Source organism: Heptranchias perlo, unplaced genomic scaffold (assembly GCF_035084215.1).
Source record: "Heptranchias perlo isolate sHepPer1 unplaced genomic scaffold, sHepPer1.hap1 HAP1_SCAFFOLD_495, whole genome shotgun sequence".
Lineage (NCBI taxonomy): Eukaryota > Metazoa > Chordata > Chondrichthyes > Hexanchiformes > Hexanchidae > Heptranchias > Heptranchias perlo.
This window is the reverse complement of record NW_027139511.1, coordinates 74,572-94,119: the sequence shown is the minus strand read 5'-3', so window position 1 is coordinate 94,119 and position 19,548 is coordinate 74,572. Positions and strand designations below refer to the sequence as shown.

The following is a 19,548-nucleotide window of genomic DNA, read 5'->3' as shown; positions in this document are numbered from 1 at the left end:
GTTATGAATTGTGATTTCCGTGAAGCCAATGTTCCATTCCTTTATATGATTCATGTGCCTGCTCTCCGACAACAGGGTAAATGGTGGAATATCAGCCCTGCTCAGCCGGCAATGATCACGGTACATTTTCTTGCAGACAAAACACACATTGAAACCCTGGAACTTTGAGGCGATGAATCCTGAGGGAAAATAAAATTAGGGCTCGAAACATCAAACTTTTGCACCAACCGATAGCACCACCGAGACAGGTGAAGAAGTCACCCACTGAACCAGTAACTCATTGAGCTGAACTTTTTGATTGCAGTGATCAATGGAACAGCTGTCTACAGTCAGTCCAAAATGAATGGTTGAAACTTGCAGGAGTGAAAATCCAACGAGCCGGTCTTCACTCTTCAACCAGCAACTGTGAAGTTAAGAGAAACGTGCCGGAGAAATACTCGATTTCAGCGCGGTGACACTGGGCCAGAGTAAAGCTCAGTTAATATGATCGCCGAGTGGTGAGAGGGTGGATTTGGAATTCCTGAGCGACCGCACTGCGCATTTTCCAGATCTGCTTGGAGCACCAATCCCTTCAATTCATCACTTACAGGGACAATTCGATTCTCGGTTTCTTTTCCCTGAGTTTCGTGAAATTTTTTTAAATTGAAAGCGACCAATATCAGAGCGAACCTCGTCACCGACATGCTCACAGATACAGAGCGGCCTCACTCTGCTTCAGTGAGTTGAAAACCCAGAGCAGTTTCAAGGTCGAATGCAATTGGAAGCAAAGCTCGTTCAATGAAAGTGCAGGTCATTGAGGTGCCTTTAAAGTCCTGATTGTTTGAACTGAATTTCTTCCGAAAGCGCTTCAGATTCAGGTGGAGTGATTTGGGGACTTCCTTTCCCTCTTCGCAAAAGTTTGAACCGCAGGTCAAGATCAATAGTCCCGGGATAAATTAGGGATTCGCCGGGATATGAACCTCACATCGAGAATTTTACTCCCACCTCAATGAGCCCAGAAACAAGAACGTGTCGTCACATTTACATGTCACGGTCACATTCTAAACTGGTTTGTCCTGTGTTGTACATTACTGTCTAAATATTACAGATAAGCAGAGCACTTGAGCTGTCACAGCTGTGACTTTGACTTTTCTCCCTCTCCTCTGGATCTCCCCGGCAACTGCCACTAACCACAATCTTCTCTCACACTTCTCCATCAGGAAGTTCCGAGCCTCGGTTTTCAAATGAAATAACGCCCATCTCTCCAATCACCGACAGCCCAGAGAGAGTTTCATAATTTCAGCTCCCACTTTGCCCAAATCCTGCTTAAAGTACCATGAAAAAATTGGCCTTTAGTCAATAATAATACAATTAAATGTTCTTATCTTCAGGGGCATTGTTTCAGATTCCACGGCTTTCAAAGATCACTGCGGATGTTTAACGAATCGCCTCTTGTTTGGAGGCTTCTGTGTGGGAAAGATCAGGAAGCGATAATTGAGAGACCGAGGATGAAGCTGTTTGATGGGAGCACTGGGGACACAGACCGTGCGCGGCTCCAGTGGAGCAATCGGTCAGCGCGCGTTATTTCTACAATAATTATACACTCGAGAAATGCTGGGGTTGTGAGCTCCAGCGCCATCTAAAGTAGTTGAACCTTCGAAACATTTTGACTGGAGTTCAAGGTACAACCGGTTCCATAACACATCGACTTCTTCATGTCCCCATGTGGGCACTGAGGCTCCTCTGGCCTCCCGTCTTGCAATAGCAGGTGAGAGTTTATTTGTTTATAGGAGGGAGAGGGGGCGATTGGCGAGAGCTGAAATGGTAAAGCGGCCGGCACGACATCTTTAAATCTGAAGAACCAAACACACAATTCTTCTTTCTGTGAAGCAGGGATTCATCGGTTTGAAGTGTCGTGTAGGGAAAATTCGGGAGGCAAATCTGCTGCCTGGTGTCACGGTGTAACGGGTGAAATTATTCAGCTTTCAATTGTTGATCGGCTGAAATCTCGAGAGGCCTTTTCCAGCTCCCGTGTGGAACAAGTTCAGCTTTTGAGCCATTGGGTAAAGTGTTTTATTTTAATTGCTGCGAACGAATGACAAGACATTTTGTACAGACAAGAAGAATTGTAAAATCACGCGTTCTCTGTCCATGTTTCTTACATCATGTTCAACAGAAACAAGGATTCTCCTCAACACGTTGCTGAAAATTGTACAAAAGAGATGCTCCCCATCATTGGACAGCGACAGGGATAATTTTGAGTCCCACCATGAATCTGTATGATGGAAACTAATTTAACAGCGAGCCTGGATAGCTCAGTCGGTAGAGCATCAGACTTTTAAAACAGGTGGTGATCTGAGGGTCCCTGTTCAGGCTAAAAGTTTTAAAACAGCTGGCAAGTTCTGCTTTTCCAGCGGACCAATATCAGCGAAAGGAGCAAGAGTTGGCCATTCAGTCCCTCGAGCCTGCTCCGCCATTTGATAACGTCATCGCTGATCTTCGACCTCAAATCCACTTTCCCGACCTATCCCCATATCCCTTGAGTTCCTTCGTGTCCAAAAATCTATCTTTCTCTGTTTTGAATCTATTCAATGGCTCAGCATCCACAGCCCTCTGGGGTGGAGAATTCCAATGGTTCACAACCCTCTCAGTGAAGAAATGATTCCTCTTCTCTGTACCAAATGGCCGGCCCCTTATCTTGGGATTATAACCATTAGTTCTGGACTCTCCAGCGAGGGGAAACAGCATCCCAGCATCTACCCTGTCAAGCCCTCGAAGAATTTTACATGTTTCAATGAGACCACCTCATTATTGTAAACTGCAGAGAATATCGGCCCATTCTACTCAATCTCTCCTCACAGGACAACCCTCTTATCCCAGGAATCAATCTAGTGAACTTTTGTTGCACCCACTCTAAGGCAAGTGTATCGTTCCGCAGGTAAGGAGATTTAAACTGTACACAGTACTCCAGATGCAGTCTCACCAAAGCCCTATATAATTACAGCAAGACTTCCTTATCCTTGTTCTCCAACCACCTCGCAATAAAGGCCAACACACCATTTGCTTTCCTAATTGCTTGCTGCACCTGCATGTTAACTTTCTGTGATCCGTGTACAAGGACACACAAATCCCTCTGAATACCAACATTTCGTAGTCTCTCACCTTTTAAAAGATATTCTGTTTTCTATTCTTCCTACCAAAGTGAATAATCTCACATTTCCCCACTTTATACTTCATTTGCCAACTTCTCGCCCACTCACTTAACCTGTCTGTATCACTTTGCATCCTCTTTCCGTCCTCCTCACAGCTTATTTTCCCACCAATTTTGTCTCATCAGCAAACTTGGATACATTACACTCGGTCCCCTCATCTAAGTCATTAATATAGATTGTAAATAGCTGAGGCCCAAGCACTGATCTTCACGGCACCCCACTAGTTACAACCTGCCAATCCGAAAATGACCTGTTTATTCCGACTTTCTGTTTTCTCTACGTCAACAAATCCCCAATCCATGCTAATATATTACCCACAATCCCATGAGCCCTAATCTTGTTCAACAAACTTTTGTGTGGCACCTTATCGAATGCCTTTTGAAAATCCAAATATACTACATGCACTGGTTCTCCCTTACCTACCCTGCTATCTACACCCTCAAAACCTCTAATAGATTTGTCAAACACGATTTCCCTTTCATAAAAGCGAGTTGCATGTGCCTAACCATATTATGATTTTCTAAGTGCCCTGTCACCACGTCCCTAGTAATAGATTCCCGCAATTTCCCTCCTACTATTGTCAGGCTAAAGGGCCTGTAGTTCCCTGTTTTCTCTCTCCCTCTTTCTTGAATAACGGGGTTACATTTGGTACCTTCCAATCCATGGGGACCTTTCTAGAATCATGGGAACTCTGGAAGATAAAACCAATGCATCCACTGTCTCTGCAGCCACCTCTTTTTAAACCCTAGGATGTCGGCCATCAGGTCCAAAGAATTTGTCAGCTTTTAGCCCCATTAATTCCTCCAGTACTTTTTCTTTACGAATCTTAATTGCTTTAGGTTCCTCACTCTCATTAGAACCTTGGTTCCCCAATCCTTCTGGTAGGATTTTTGTGTCTTCGACTGTGAAGACAGATACAAAATACTTGTTAAACGTCTCTGCCATTTCCTTATTCTCCATTATAAATTCTCCTGTCTCTGTCTCCAATGGACCCATGATTACTTTCGCTAATCTCTTCCTTTATACACACTTGTAGAAGCTCTTACAATCCATTCTTATATTTCTTGCTGGTTCTATTTTCTCCCATTTTAGCAATTTCTTGGTCATCCTTTGCTGATTTCTCAAACTCTCCTAATCCTCAGGCTTACTATTCTTTTTGAAAACATTATAAGACTCTTTTAACCGAATACTATCATTAATTTCTCCAGTTAACCAAGGTTGGACCACTTTTCCGGTGGAGCTTTTAATCCTCAAGAGAATGTAATTTTGTTGAGGAATTCTAAATTATTTCTTTAAATGTTCACCATTGCTTATCAATTATTATATTTTTAATCTCATTTCCCAAACTACCTGAGCAAACTCACCCCTCATAACTACGTTATTGGTTTTGTTTAAATTTGAGACCCTAGTTTCGGACTTAACGACATCACTCTCAAACTCAATTTCAAATTCTACAATATTATGATCATTCTTCCCCAGAGGATCATCTACTATAAGATTACCAATTAACCCTGTTTCATTACACAATACTAGATCTAAAATAGCCTGTTCCCTTGTAGATTCCTCGACATATTGATCTAGAAAACTGACTCGAATGAATTCCATGAACATAAAACAGCTTATCTTGAGTTGCAAACATGGTGTCAACACGATGGGATGACTTATGACTAGAAGCCATGGCCAGATCTGCCAGGTGAATTAAATGTTTGCTGCGAACATGGAGAATTAATGAAACCAAGACTTCCCTGCAGAGCAAGGAGTTGGAAAGAAAGGTGCTGGGCATTGAGAGGCGAAGGATTTTGTCGATGGCAGGATGAATGGACAAAAGTATCTCAACTCACTGCTTCTTTTCTATACTGATAAACATGGACAGAAATCTCATCTCCGTGCTTCTTTCAGATAATGAATGTCTTAATGCTCAAGAGATCACTGATCCAAGCCAATTATCTCCTCTCGCATTCTCCTTCCAATCTTGCACACGTTGCTTAGCTTTGAAATTATGCATTTTTTCACAGTGGAATTCAATTTAAAGGAAACGATGCTGTGATCAGCTTGTGTTGTTAAGGAGATGGAGCACCAGGAAATACGTAGAAGGCTGATGATAAAAGTGACTGTTCAGAGACTGTGAGCTACAGTTAAAGGTCGGCAACATTTAAAGTATCAGGCAGCAGATCTTTTCCAAATCTTGACACAAATGACAAGAAAATGTAACGCGGAATTTGATCAATGTCACGACTTTCAAATAGCAGACATTTTATACACAAGGCAAGAAAGATTTACAAGGATGTTGCCTGGACTGTAGAATTTTAACAATGAGGAAAGATTGGATAGGCTGGGGTTGTTTTCTTTGGAACAGAGGAGACTGAAGGCAGATTTAATTGAGGTGAACAAAATTATGAGGGTCCCAGATAGCGTGGATTAGAAGGACCCACTTCTCTTAGCAGAGAGGTTAATAACCAGGGGCATAGATTTAAAGTGATTGGTAGAAGGTTTAATGGGGAACTGAGGAGAAATTATTTCACCCAAGGGTTGTGGGGGTCTGGAACTGACTGCCTGAAGGTGTGGTTGAGGCAGACACTCTCATCGCATTTGAAGAATACTTGAACTGCCAGAAGCTACAAGGCTATGGGCCAAGAGCTGGAAAGTGGGATTAAGCTGGATAGCTCTTTTTCGGCCGGCACAGACGCGATGGGCCGAATGGCCTCTTTCTGTGCCATAAATTTCTTTGATTCTATGAGTCTAATTAACAGTAAGCAGGGTAGTTCAGTGATCATGAGAACGCTACAGAAGATAAATAACTGCTGGGAACCAAGCAATGTGTCCTTGTAAACCACAGACTGGGGAAGTTCCAGCTCCAGTGACAGAGATGGATCACAACAGGGTTTAAAAGTGACGGGATACTGATGTAAGGGACAGTCGGGATCATCTCGTGTACACGGGGGACTGGCATGTTTACTCTGGTACAGTACAGGAAAGAGAATTTGCTCATATATTTCTTAATGAGGAATTAAAGTTGCTGACTCTCAGACTTGTTAATTAATAAGACAATGCATTAGTTAGAACCTTCCACCCCTAAGTCTCTCTGCTCCTCTAATTTTAAACTTTGACCATTTATTTTACATTTCATCTCATTTTTCTTCCTCTCAAATTGTATCCCGTCACATTTCTCTGCATTAAATTTCACCTGCCTGTTTACGAACCTGTGGACGTCACAATGAAGTCACTGACTCCTCTTCCCAGTTCCCCACGCTGCCAATGTTGGCGTCACCTATAGATTTTCACCTTGTGTCCCACATACCCAAGCTCAGATCATTCTCTATATTGAGAAGAGCAATGGTCCCAACACTGACCCTGGGGGACACCACTGTTTACATCCCTCCAGTCTGAAGAACATCCATTAACCACTACTCTCTGTTTCCTGCCCTTTACACAACTTCCTACCCACACTGCCCCATTCATTTTAATACCGTGGGTATTAATTTTATCAACAAGCCTCCTGTCCGTCATCGTATCAAACACCTTTTCACAATCCATCAACACAACATCCACGACAATTAATCCATATTGGCTGTTCTTAATTAATGTGTTTTTCTAACAAATGTTGAAATGTTTGCTCCACCTCATCCGGTTTCATCTGTTTCAAGCCCCAACAGAAAGGTCAAGTTTTCTCCTGGAGCTTAAGATAAATTAATTTTAAAAAATGATGCTTCAGACAATGACGGATATCTGGACTTAGAACTGCCCATTCAGTGGCGCAACTCCCGCCCCTCACACACTCTGATTGGTTGGAGGACCAACTGTCCGCACAGCCGTCCAGTCAATTTACCATAAGACCATAAGAGATAGGAGCAGGAGGAGGCCATTCGGCCCCTCGAGCCTGGTCCGCCATTTAATGAGATCATGGCTGATTTAATTTATACCTCAGCTCCACTTTCCCGCCCTTTCCCCATATCCTTTGACTCCCTTGCTGATCAAAAATTTGTCTAACTCAGCCTTGAATGTATTCAATGACTCAGCCTCCGCAGCTTTTTGGGGTAAAGAATTCCAAAGACTCACGACGCTCCGGGAGAAGAAATTCCTCCTCATTTCCATCTTAAACAGGTAACCCCTTATTCTGAGACTATGCCACCTAGTTTTAGATTCCCCCATGAGGGGTAACATCCTCTCAGCATCTACCCTATCGAGTCTCCTCAGAATCTTGTCTGTTTCAATAAGATCTCCTCTCATTCATCTAAACTCCATTGAGTATAGACCCAGCCTGTTCAATCTTTCATCATAAGACAACCCTTCCATACCTGGAATCAACCAACTGAACCTTCTCTGAACTCAAATGCAAGTATGTCCTTCCTTAGAACTGTATGCAGTACTCCAGTTGTGGTCTCACCAGCACCCTGTACATTTGTAGCATGACTTCATTGCTTTTATACTCCATCCCCCAAGACATAAAAGCCAATAATCCGTTTGCCTTCCGGATTACCTGCTGCACCTGCATGTTGAATTTTGTCTTTCTTGCACGAGGAAACCCAGATCCCTCCGTACTGCAGCATTTTGTAGTATTTCTCCATTCAAATAAAAAAGCAAAATATTATTTTTCCTCCTAAAGTGAATGACTTCACATTTTCCCACATTATATTCCATCTGCCAAATTTTTTGCCCATTCGCTTAACCAGTCAACATCCCTTCACAGACACTTTCAGTCCTCCTTGCAACTTGCTTTTCCACCTGTCTATTCTTCCTACCAAAGTGAATAACCTCACATTTCCCCACTTTATACTTCATTTGCCAACTTCTAGCCCACTCACTTAACCTGTCTGTTTCACTTTTCATCCTCTTTCCGTCCTCCTCACAGCTTACTTTCCCACCTAGTTTTGTCTCGTCAGCAAACCTGGATACATTACACTCGGTCCCCTCATCTAAGTCATTAATATAGATTGTAAATATCTGAGGCCCAAGCACTGATCTTCACGGCACCCCACTAGTTACAACCTGCCAACCCCAAAATGACCTGTTTATTCCGGTTTTCTGTTTTCTCTCCGTCAACCAATCCCCAATCCATGTTAATATATTACCCACAATCCCATGAACCCTAATCTTGTTTAACAAACTTTTGTGTGGCACCTTATCGAATGCCTTTTGAAAATCCAAATATTCTATATCCACTGGTTCTCCCTTATCTACCCTGCTATTTAAACCCTCAAAACCTCTAATAGAGTTGTCAAACACGATTTCCCTTTCATAAAACGAGTTGCATGTGCCTATCTATATTATGATTTTCTAAGTGCCCTGTTACCACGTCCCTAGTAATAGATTCTCGCAATTTCCCTACTACTATTGTCAGGCTAAATGGCCTGTAGTTCCCTCTTTTCTCACTCCCTCCTTTCTTGAATAGAGGGGTTACATTTGGTACCTTCCAATCCATGGGGACCTTTCTAGAATCATGGGAACTCTGGAAGATAAAACCAATGCATCCACTGTCTCTGCAGCCACCTCTTTTAAAACCCTAGGATGTAGGCCATCAGGGCCAATGAATTTGTCAGCTTTTAGTCCCATTAATTTCTCCAGTACTGTTTCTTTACTAATCTTAATTGCTTTAGGTTCCTCACTCTCATTAGAAACTTGGTTCCCCAATAGTTCTGGTATGATTTTTGTGTCTTCTACTATGACGACAGATACAAAATACTTGTTAAACGTCTCTGTCATTTCCTTATTCTCCATTATTAATTCTCCTGTCTCTGTCTCCAAGGACCCATGTTTACTTTTACTAATCTCTTCCTTTATACATACTTGTGGAAGCTCTTACAATCCATTTTGATATTTTCTGCCAGTTTACCCTCATTCTTTTTTCACCCATTTTATCAATTTCTTGGTCATCCTTTGCTGATTTCTAAAACCCTCCTGATCCACAGCTTACGACTATTTTTGGCAACATTGTAAGCCTCTTTGAAACTAATACTGTCATTAATCTCTCCAATTAACCAAGGTTGCACCACTTTTCCGGTGGAGTTTTTAACCCTCAAGCGAATGTAATTTTGTTGAGGAATTATGAATTATTTCTTTAAATGTTCGCCATTGCTTATCTAATTTCCCAAACTACCTTAGCCAACTCACCCCTCATAACTACGTTATTGGTTTTTAGACTTAAGACCCTAATTTCGGACTTAACGACATAACTCTCAAACTCAATATGAAATTCTACCATATTATGATCATTCTTCCCCAGAGGATCATCTACTACAAGATTACCAATTAACCCTGTTTCATTACACAATACTAGATCTAAAATAGCCTGTTCACTTGTTGGTTCCTCGACATATTGAGATAGAAAACTGGCTCAAATGCAATCCATGAATATCAAACAGCTTATCTTGAGTTGCTAACATGATGTCAGCACGATGGGATGATATATGACTAGAAGACACGGCCAGATCTGCCAGGTGAATTAGCTGTTTGCTGCAAACACGGAGAATTAATGAAACCAAGACTTCCCTGCAAAGCAGGGAGTTGGAAAGAAAGATGCTGGGCATTGAGAGGCGAAGGATTTTGTTGATAGCAGGATGAATAGACAAAAGGATCTCAACTCACTGCTTATTTTCTATACTGATAAATATAGACAAAAATCTCATCTCCGTGTTTCTTTCAGATAACGAATGTCTTAATGCTCAAGAGATCACTGATCCAAGCCAATTATCTCCTCTCGCACTCTCCTTCCAATCTTGCACACGTTGCTTAGCTTTGAAATTGTTCATTTTTTCACACTGGGATTCAATTTGAAGAAAACGATGCTGTGATCAGCTGGTGTTGTTCAGGAAATGGAGTACAAGAAGATACATAAAAGGCCAATGATAACAGTGACTGTTCGGACACTGTGAGCTGCAGTTAAAAGTCGGCAACATTTAAAGTGTCAGGCAGCAGATCTTTTCCAAATCATGTCAGAAATTACAAGAAAACTTCATGCAGACTTTGATGAGCGGCACGACTTTCGAACAGGAGGCATTTTTCAGAAGGCAAGAAAGTGCATTGTGTATTGCTCTTCTGGGTTGTAAAATTGAAGAATGATGGGCTGCTGGCTGTTCAGGCAGGAGCGGTGAAATTGCTCATGTTGATCAGGAGCGAGCTTTGTGCTCAGTCGGGGGAATTTGGTTGGTGATATTTTGAACAACACCAGGAAAGTCAAGTTCCCTGATCGGGGATCAAACATGGTGCTGCGGCGGTGAGAGCCCCGAATCCTCAGCACTGGACCACCAGCGAATCTGCTGCAATTTTCATTCAAGCAAACAGACCAACGCTGCCTTTCCGACTTGTCCCTTTGAAACTCACGTCACTTTCGCCCCAGACAAGTTGCTCGCACAAAATGGAATTTACTGTTTGAACATGAAAGACTTGTTCAGACAATGACAGCACCAAGTGCGGGTCGGCAGGTACATGAAATGGACAGTGAGGGGAAATATTACCACAAGCTGCTGGTGGAACTGTTTCCATTTCCAAAACACACGCACCGAATCAGTGCAGCTCCTGGGAAAGGTGCAAGGCAACTCAGGACTGTCATGTCTCACTTGAAGCAATTGACACACACAAGATTCTGCCATCACGAGCCATCTCCTTCTGTTTCTGTCATTACTTTATCTCCAGCTTCCTCTGCTCCTCCAGATGCCGGTGAATTAGATGTTCAAAGCAAATACTGCGACTTAACGAGAAAAAAAAGCCTTAACTGGAAAGCAGGAGAGGGGAAGATGGATGCTGGGTATTGAGAGACGATGGATTTTGCAGATACCACGATAAATAGACACAACGATCTCATCTCCCAGCTTCTTCGGATACTGAATATCTTCATGCTCAAGAGATGTTCTCACTACCCCAGGCCCATTATCTCCAGTCGCATCTCCCACCAATCTTGCATAAGTTGCTTCACTCTGAAATTGTGCATTTTTTTCACACTGGGATTTAATTTGAAGAAAACATTGCTGTGATCAGCTAGTGTTGTTAAGGAGATGGAGCACAAGAAGATACATAAAAGGCCAATGATAACAGTGACTGTTCAGACACTGTGAGCTGCAGTTAAAGGTCGGCAACATTTCAAGTGTCAGGCAGCAGATCTTTTCCAAATCATGACACAAATGGCAAGAAAACTAAATGCAGACTTTGATCAATGTCATGACTTTCAAATAGCAGACATTTTATACACAAGGCAAGAAAGATTTACAAGGGTGTTGCCTGGACTGTAGAATTTTAGCTATGAGGAAAGATTGGATAGGCTGGGGTTGTTTTCTTTGGAACAGAGGAGACTGAAGGCAGATTTAATTGAGGTGTGCAAAATTATGAGGGGCCAAGATTGTGTGGATTGGAAGGACCTACTTCCCTTAGCAGAGAGGTTAATAACCAGGGGCATAGATTTAAAGTGATTGGTAGGAGGATTAGTGGGGAGTTGAGGAGAAATTCTTTCACCCAAGGGTTGTGGGGGTCTGGAACTCACTGCCTGAAAGGGTGGTAGAGGCAGAAACCCTCATCGCATTTAAAGAGTACGTGGGTATGTACTTGAAGTGCCGTGACCTACAAGGCTACAGACCAAGAGCTGGAAAGTGGGATTAAGCTGGATAGCTCTTTTTCGGCCGGCACGGACATGTTGGGCCGAATGGCCTCTTTCTGTGCTATAAACTTCTTTGATTCTATGATTCTATTTAACAGTAAGCAGGATGGTCTAGGGGTCATGAGAACGCTACTGAAGAAAAATAACTGCTGGGAACCAAGCAATGTGTTCTTGTAAACCACAGATTAAGGAAGTTCCAGCTCCAGTGACAGAGATGGATCACAACAGGGTATAAAAGTGAGGGGATACTGATGTAAGGGTCAGTCGGGACTGGAGACACCGGAAATCAAGCTCAGGGCGCCTGAGGTTCCATCCAGCGGGATCATCTCGTGTATACGGAGGACTTGCATGTTTACTCTGGTGGAGGAAAAAGAATTTGCTCATATATTTCTTAATAAGATATTAAAGTTGCTGACTCTCAGACTTGTTAATTAATAAGACAATCTGTGCACGTCACAATGAAGTCACTGACTCCTCTTCCCAGTTCCCCACGCTGTCAATTTTGGCGTCATCGAGAGATTTTCACCTTGTGTCCCACATACCCAAGCTGAGATCATTCTCTATATTGAGAAGAGCAATGGTCCCAACACTGACCCTGGGGGACACCACTGTTTACATCCCTCCAGTCTGAAGAACATCCATTAACCACTACTCTCTGTTTTCTGCCCTTTACACAGATTCCTACCCACACTGCCCCATTCATTTTAATAGCCTCCTGTCCGGCAGCTTGTCAAACACCTTTTCACAATCCATCTACACAACATCCACGACATTCCCTTTATCAGTAGACTTGAAATATCTCAAATAATCCATGTTGGCTGTTCTTAATTCATGTGTTTTTCTAACAAATGTTGAAATGTTTGCTTCACCTCATCTGGTTTCATCTGTTTCAAGCCACAACAGAAAGGTCGAGTTTTCTCCTGGAGCGAAAGATGCTTCAGACAATGAGGGACATCTGGGCTTAGACCCGCCCATTCAGTGCCGCAACTCCCGCCCCTCACACACTCTGATTGGTTGCAGGACCAGCTGTCCGCTCATCCCTCCAGTCAATTTCCCAAAAGACCACAAGAGAAAGGAGCAGGAGTCGGCCATTCGGCCCCTCGAGCCTGATCCACCATTTAATGAGATCATGGCTGATCTAATTTTTAGATTAATTCGACTTTTGCGCCCTTTCCCCATATCCTTTGACTCCTTTTGTGATTAAAAATTTGTCTAACTCAGCCTTGAATGTGCTCAATGAATCAGTCTCCACAGCTTTTTGGTGTAAAGCATTCCAAAGATTCACGACCCTCCAGAAGAAGAAATTCCTCCTAATTTCCGTCTTAAACGGGCGACCACTTATTCTGAGACTATACCCCCTAGTTTTAGATTCCCCCATGAGGGGTAACATCCTCTCAGCATCAACCCTGTCGAGTCCCCTCAGAATCTTGTATGTTTCAATAAGATCTCCTCTCATTCTTCTAAACTCCAATAATTATGGACCAAACCTGTTCAATCTTTCCTTTTCAGACAACCCTTCCATACCCGGAATCAACCTCGTGAACCTTCTCTGAATTGCCTCCAATGCAAGTATGTCCTTCCTTAAATAAGGTCACCAGAACTGTACGCAGTACTCCAGATGTGGTCTCACCAGCACCCTGTAGAGTTGTAGCATGACTTCCCTGCTTTTATACTCCATCCTCCGAGAAATAAAGGCCAATATTCCGTTTGCTTTCCGGATTACCTGCTGCAGTTGTATGTTGACTTTTTATGTTTCATGTACGAGGACACCCAGATCCCTCTGTACCGCAGCATTTTGTAGTATTTCTCCATTCAAATAATATTTTGCTTTTATATTTTTCCTCCCAAAGTGGATGACTTCACATTTTCCCACATTATATTCCATCCACCAAATTTTTGCCCATCCGCTTAACCTGTCAATATCTCTTTACAGACAAATTGTGTCCTTATCGCAACTTGCTTTTCCACCTTTCTTTGTATCATCAACAAATTTGGCCACAAGACACCCTGTTCCTTCATCCAAGCCATGAATATATATTGTAAATAGTTGAGGCCCCAGCGCTGATCCCTGCGGCACCCCACTCATTACTGGAAATTCCGATAAATTCCTGCTGCTCCGATTGGTCGGGATATCTCCTTAATCACCAGGGCGGGGTTAATGGTGAAACTGACGGTCCTGAGGTGCAGTTGGAAAATAAACATTAATTGAACCCGTCAGTTGCAAAAATTAATAAAACGAAATTAATAAAAGTAAATGAAAAAAATATAATCTGGAGTTCACCAAAGTTGGGGGGGGGGCTTCTATGCTGTGTGTTTGTGCCGGTTTAAATGGCACGAAGGGCTGGGCTTTCAGTTTATTTTGTTATCCTTGGTCCAAACGCGCTCGCCCTGCTTCCAATGTCTTTGCTTTTCGGCCAGATATTAAGATCATCAATGGCGGCTGCATCACCCAGCATGCAGCGCGGTTCAGATTGTGCCCTATCTGAATCAGTGGAGCACAGTGCGCAGGCGCAGTAGTGACTCATTATCGGTCAGTGTGTCCTGAGCATGCGCGGCCAGTCGAGGCTGCGGGAGGAGCGCGTTCGGTGCAGGTCAGAGGATCGGAGCAAGAGGCTCAATAAACCCCGGGGCCCGGGTCCGGGCTCAGGCCCAGGCTCAGGCTTTACAAACCCCGAGTGCGGCCCCAGACCCGAATATAAAACAGTGAACATTATCCCCCCCTCACTACCCGCCGGGAAATGAAGGGGAAATGGGGATCGGTCAGGGAGCGTCTGTAAATGAAGGGGAAATGGGGATCGGTCAGGGAGCGTCTGTAAATGAAGGAGAAATGGTGATCGGTCAGGGAGCGTCTGTAAATGAAGGAGAAATGGGGATCGGTCAGGGAGCGTCTGTAAATGAAGGAGAAATGGGGATCGGTCAGGGAGCGTCTGTAAATGAAGGAGAAATACGGATCGGTCAGGGAGCGTCTGTAAATGAAGGAGAAATGGTGATCAGTCAGGGAGCGTATGTAAATGAAGGAGAAATGGTGATCGGTCAGGGAGCGACTGTAAATGAAGGAGAAATGGTGATCGGTCAGGGAGCGTCTGTAAATGAAGGAGAAACGGTGATCGGTCAGGGAGCATCTGTAAATGAAGGAGAAATGGGGATCGGTCAGGGAGCGTCTGTAAATGATGGAGAAATGGTGATCTCTATATCTTCAGTCATCCAGGGAGCTCTAGCTTTGGATGCCGTTCCTTTCCTCCTCGTGGGAATCTGTCTACTCTGTACCCAAACCAACTCCTCCTTGAAGGCCTCCCACTGTTCAATTACTGTTCTGCCTGACAATTTTTGATTCCAATCCACCTGGACAAGATCCCTTTTTAACTCACTGGAATTAGCCCTCCTCCAGTTAAGAATTTTCACATTTGACTGTCCCTTGTCCTTTTCCATAACTATTCTAAACCTAATGAGATTATGATCACTGCTGCCCCAATGAAATATGCTCCACCTGCCCCACTTCATTCTCCACACCGAGCCCACTGCTGTACTCACACTCTCTCACACTCACACTCTCTCACACTCACTCTCTCTCACACTCACTCTCGCATTCAATCTCGCGCTCTCTCACACTCACTCTCACATTCCTCTCTCACCCTTTCACTCACGGTTTAGGGCCACTGAAAGATGATGCGATGGGTTTGGATTTCAGCACAGGGAGGAGGGAGAGTGTGTGGGACGGGGATTTCCAGCTTTGAGGAATGAGAGAGGAAATAATGTTCCATAGAAAGTAAAGTTATCTGATCTGAATTTCTATCCTGTACTTACAGTGATAACTTTTATAAACTCCTTTTACAGGGGAGGATTTACAGAGGGAAACTCAAACCAAAGATCACGTCAAGATCTGACAGAGTCTCTCGATTCATCAGGACCTGAATATCATCGGCCTTTGAATGTGGAAGGAGAAATGTTTGTCTGTTCTATCTGTGGGAGAAGATTTCAAACATCAGTGTGAGTGGGAAAGCACCGAGACACACACACCCGAGTGAGAGTGTTCCAGTGCACTGACTGTGGAAAGAGCTTTAACCAGTTACACAGCCAGAAAAAACATCGCACCGTTCACAGCGGGGAGAAACCGCACACGTGTTCTGTGTGTGGACGAGGTTTCAACTGATCGTCCAACCTGGAGAGACACAAGGACACCCGGACCACGGAGAAACCGTGGAAATGTGGGGACTGTGGGAAGGGATTCAATTACCCTTCAGAGCTGGAAACTCATCGACGCCATCACACTGGGGAGAGGCCGTTCACCTGCTCCGTGTGTGGGAAGAGATTCACTCAGTTATCCAACCTGCTGACACACCAGCGAGTTCACTCTGATGAGAGACCTTTTAAATGTTCTGACTGTAAGAAGAGATTTAAAAGCAAAATTGATCTGCTGAAACACCAACGGACCCACACTGGGGAGAGGCCGTTCTCCTGCTCCGTGTGTGGGAAGGGATTCACTCGGTCATCCAACCTCCTGACACACCAGCGAGTTCACACTGGGGAGAGGCCGTTCACCTGCTCTGTGTGTGAGAAGATATTCACTCGGTCATCACAGCTTCTGTCACACCAGCGAGTTCACTCCGATGAGAGACCTTTTAAATGTTCTGACTCCATGAAGAGATTTAAAAGCAAAATTGAGCTGCTGAAACACCAACGTACCCACACTGGGGAGAGGCCGTTCTCCTGCTCTGCGTGTGGGAAGGGATTCGCTCAGTCATCCCACCTTCTGTCACACCAGCGAGTTCACACTGGGGAGAGGCCGTTTACGTGCTCCGTGTGTGGGAAGAGATTCACTCAGTCATCCACCCTGCTGATGCACCAACGCACCCACACTGGGGAGAGGCCGTTCTCTTGCTCTGTGTGTGGGAAGGGATTCGCTCAGTCATCCCACCTTCTGTCACACCAGCGAGCTCACACTATTGAGTGACCTTTTAACTCACTGACTGTGAGAAGAGCTTTGAAAGCAGAAATGAACTGCTGACACATCAACGCATGCCCATTGGTTGAGAGACTGTTCACCTGCTCCGTGTGAGGGAAGGGATTCACTCAGTCATCACACGTGCTGAGACACCAGCGAGTTCACAGATGACTGCAGGGGTTGGATTCTGCTGTTAATCCCATCCAGGACTGAACCATGTTCATTCTGATAGTTGGGGTTTGTTTCTCCTGATGTTAATAACCCCTATAACTGGGCTGGAGTTTAATATTCTGGATATCTGTTAAATAAATCAGCTTTGTTTCAAACACCTTGTTGTAGATTTTGGCCTTTCCCACCTGAGTGTTTAGCATCACCTGACTGGAGCTCAGAAAGGACAATCTGGGGGGAGGATCGGTGGGAACAGAACTTCAGCCTGGACACAGTCCTTCAGGGCCACACTGAGAGGGGCAAACGGCACTTTGGTCTTTCTCGTCTCTCTTCACTGACAGCAAAGTCACTGTGTGGCGTCCAGTCTAAAAATGACTGTGGTAATTATTCTATGAAGATTTAACCTGTTTGTGTGACAGTCCTGAGTCTATCATTTAAGGCAGGCGTTAACTCATTTAAAATAAACCCGTTAAAAATAAATGATTTAAAGTCTGAATTAAAATAGCAGAGGGAGGAGTTCCCAGGAGCCTGTTAACTGCTGGTACAATTATACAACAGTCATTCGATCTCCAGATAAAGAAGGACCTGCAGTGTGTTTCCAGAATTCCCGGTTTTATTGATGTGTGCGTGTTAGACACCAGGATCACTAAAAATACACGATCCGGACCATCCACAGGGTGGGTGCGATCCCGACAGTTATTCTGGGATCACTCCCACTGCGGAACTCCACCACTGACCCTGCTGAAGGTTGCAGGCTCAGGGAGTGGGGCCTCCAGGAGTGGACTGTAAGATAGCTGACAAAGATATGCTGAGGTACCAGAGGAATCCTTACTAAGGAACCGTCTGGGGTTTTACCTCTCAGTGTGGGTCTCGCGGTGAATGATTCCTGACTCCCCGAACTGTCTTACATTTAACCCAGATCGAATCAGGATGAATTCAGTTTACAGGAGAATTGGGTCAAATATCACCCACAATCGAGGGAGACAAAAGCAGCCATGAGAGAAGCTCAGAGATCTTTGGAAAAGAAGATGGTGCCCAATTCTGAGAATAATAGCAAATGTCTTTCCAGCTACGCCAGGAGTCAGAAGACCATTAAAGATGCTTTAGGGCCACTGAAAGACAGTTCAGCACAGATTCCCGGGCTATGGCAGAGCTGTTGAATGACTATTTCTCATCAGTCTACACTCCTGTGGATGAGGCTCAGATTCCAGCTGTGGGATGTGCTGTCAACAATAACATCATAAATATTAAAATAGAATGGGATGTCACTTTGGATAAAATATGAACTCTCAAAATGCATTGTGCTCCAGGTCCAGATGATATCCACCCCCGGGTGTTTAAAGAGATGGGACGGGTGCTCTGTGAGCCCCTTGCCTGTATCTTCAACAGCTCAATAGAGTCAGGGATTGTCCCCTGAGATTAGAAGGTAGCTCACGTAGTTCCAAATTTCATTAACGGGGACAAAATTGAATAGTAAAATTGAGGTCAATGGGAATCGGGGGAAAACTCTCCAGTGGCTGGAGTCATACCTAGCACAAAGGAACATGGTAGTGGTTGTTGGAGGCCAATCATCTCAGCCCCAGGACATTGCTGCAGGAGTGCCTCAGGACAATGTCCTCGGCCCAACCATTTTCAGCTGCTTCATCAATGACCCTCCCTCCATCATAAGGTCAGAAATGGGGATGTTCGCTGATGATTGCACAGCGATCAGTTCCATTCGCAACCCCTCAGATAATGAAGCAGTCCGAGCCTGCATGCAGCAAGACCTGGACAACATCCAGGCTTGGTCAGATAAGTGGCAAGTAACATTCGTGCCAGACAATGACCATCTCCAACAAGAGAGAGTCTAACCATCTCTCCTTGACATTCAACAGCGTTACCATCACCGAATCCCCCACCATCAACATCCTGGGGGTCAACATTGATCAGAAACTGGACCAGCCATATAAATACTACAAGAGCAGGTCAGAGGCTGGGTATTCTGCGGCGAGTGACTCACCTCCTGACTCCCCAAAGCCTTTCCACCATCGACAAGGCACAAGTCAGGAGTATGATGGAATACTCTCTAGTTGCCTGGATGAGTGCAGCTCCAACAACACTCAAGAAGCTCGACACCATCCAGGACAAAGCAGCCCGGTTGATTGTCTCCCCATCCACCGAGCACCAATCACACATCCCACCACAAGGTCTTTAATATCCCGTCTCATACCCGGCCACCATCTCATTTATCCGAATGTTTCCTCCATATCTTCCCATTTAGGGTGTCCGCCTGCTTTAGAGCCACGGATCCACTGCATTTCCGAATCGAATTGGGAACCTCTCGAAGTAAATCACTCTCCTCACAGTTTATTATCCTCACTGTTCACTACACTTTCAAGTTTTGGGTCATCTGCAAATTTGGAAATTGTGCCCTGTATCCCCAAGTCCAAGTCATTAATGTATATCAAGGAAAGCAGTGGTCCCAGCACCGACCCCTGGGGAACACCACTGTACACCTCCCTCCATTCCGAAAAACAACCGTCCACCACAACACTCTGTTTCCTGTTATTTAGCCAATTCTGTATCCATGCTGCTACTGCCCCTTTTATTCCATGGGCTTCAATCTTGATGACAAACCCATTATGCGGCACTTTATCTGACGCCTTTTCGAAGTCCATACACAC

At 44.3% G+C, this 19,548-nt stretch overlaps 1 pseudogene; it reads left to right on the top strand.

The window, feature by feature from the left end:
* The first annotated feature begins 10,945 nt into the window (after positions 1-10,945).
* LOC137313960 (zinc finger protein 551-like) lies at positions 10,946-17,115 on the top strand (annotated as a pseudogene).
* Positions 17,116-19,548: the final 2,433 nt, after the last annotated feature.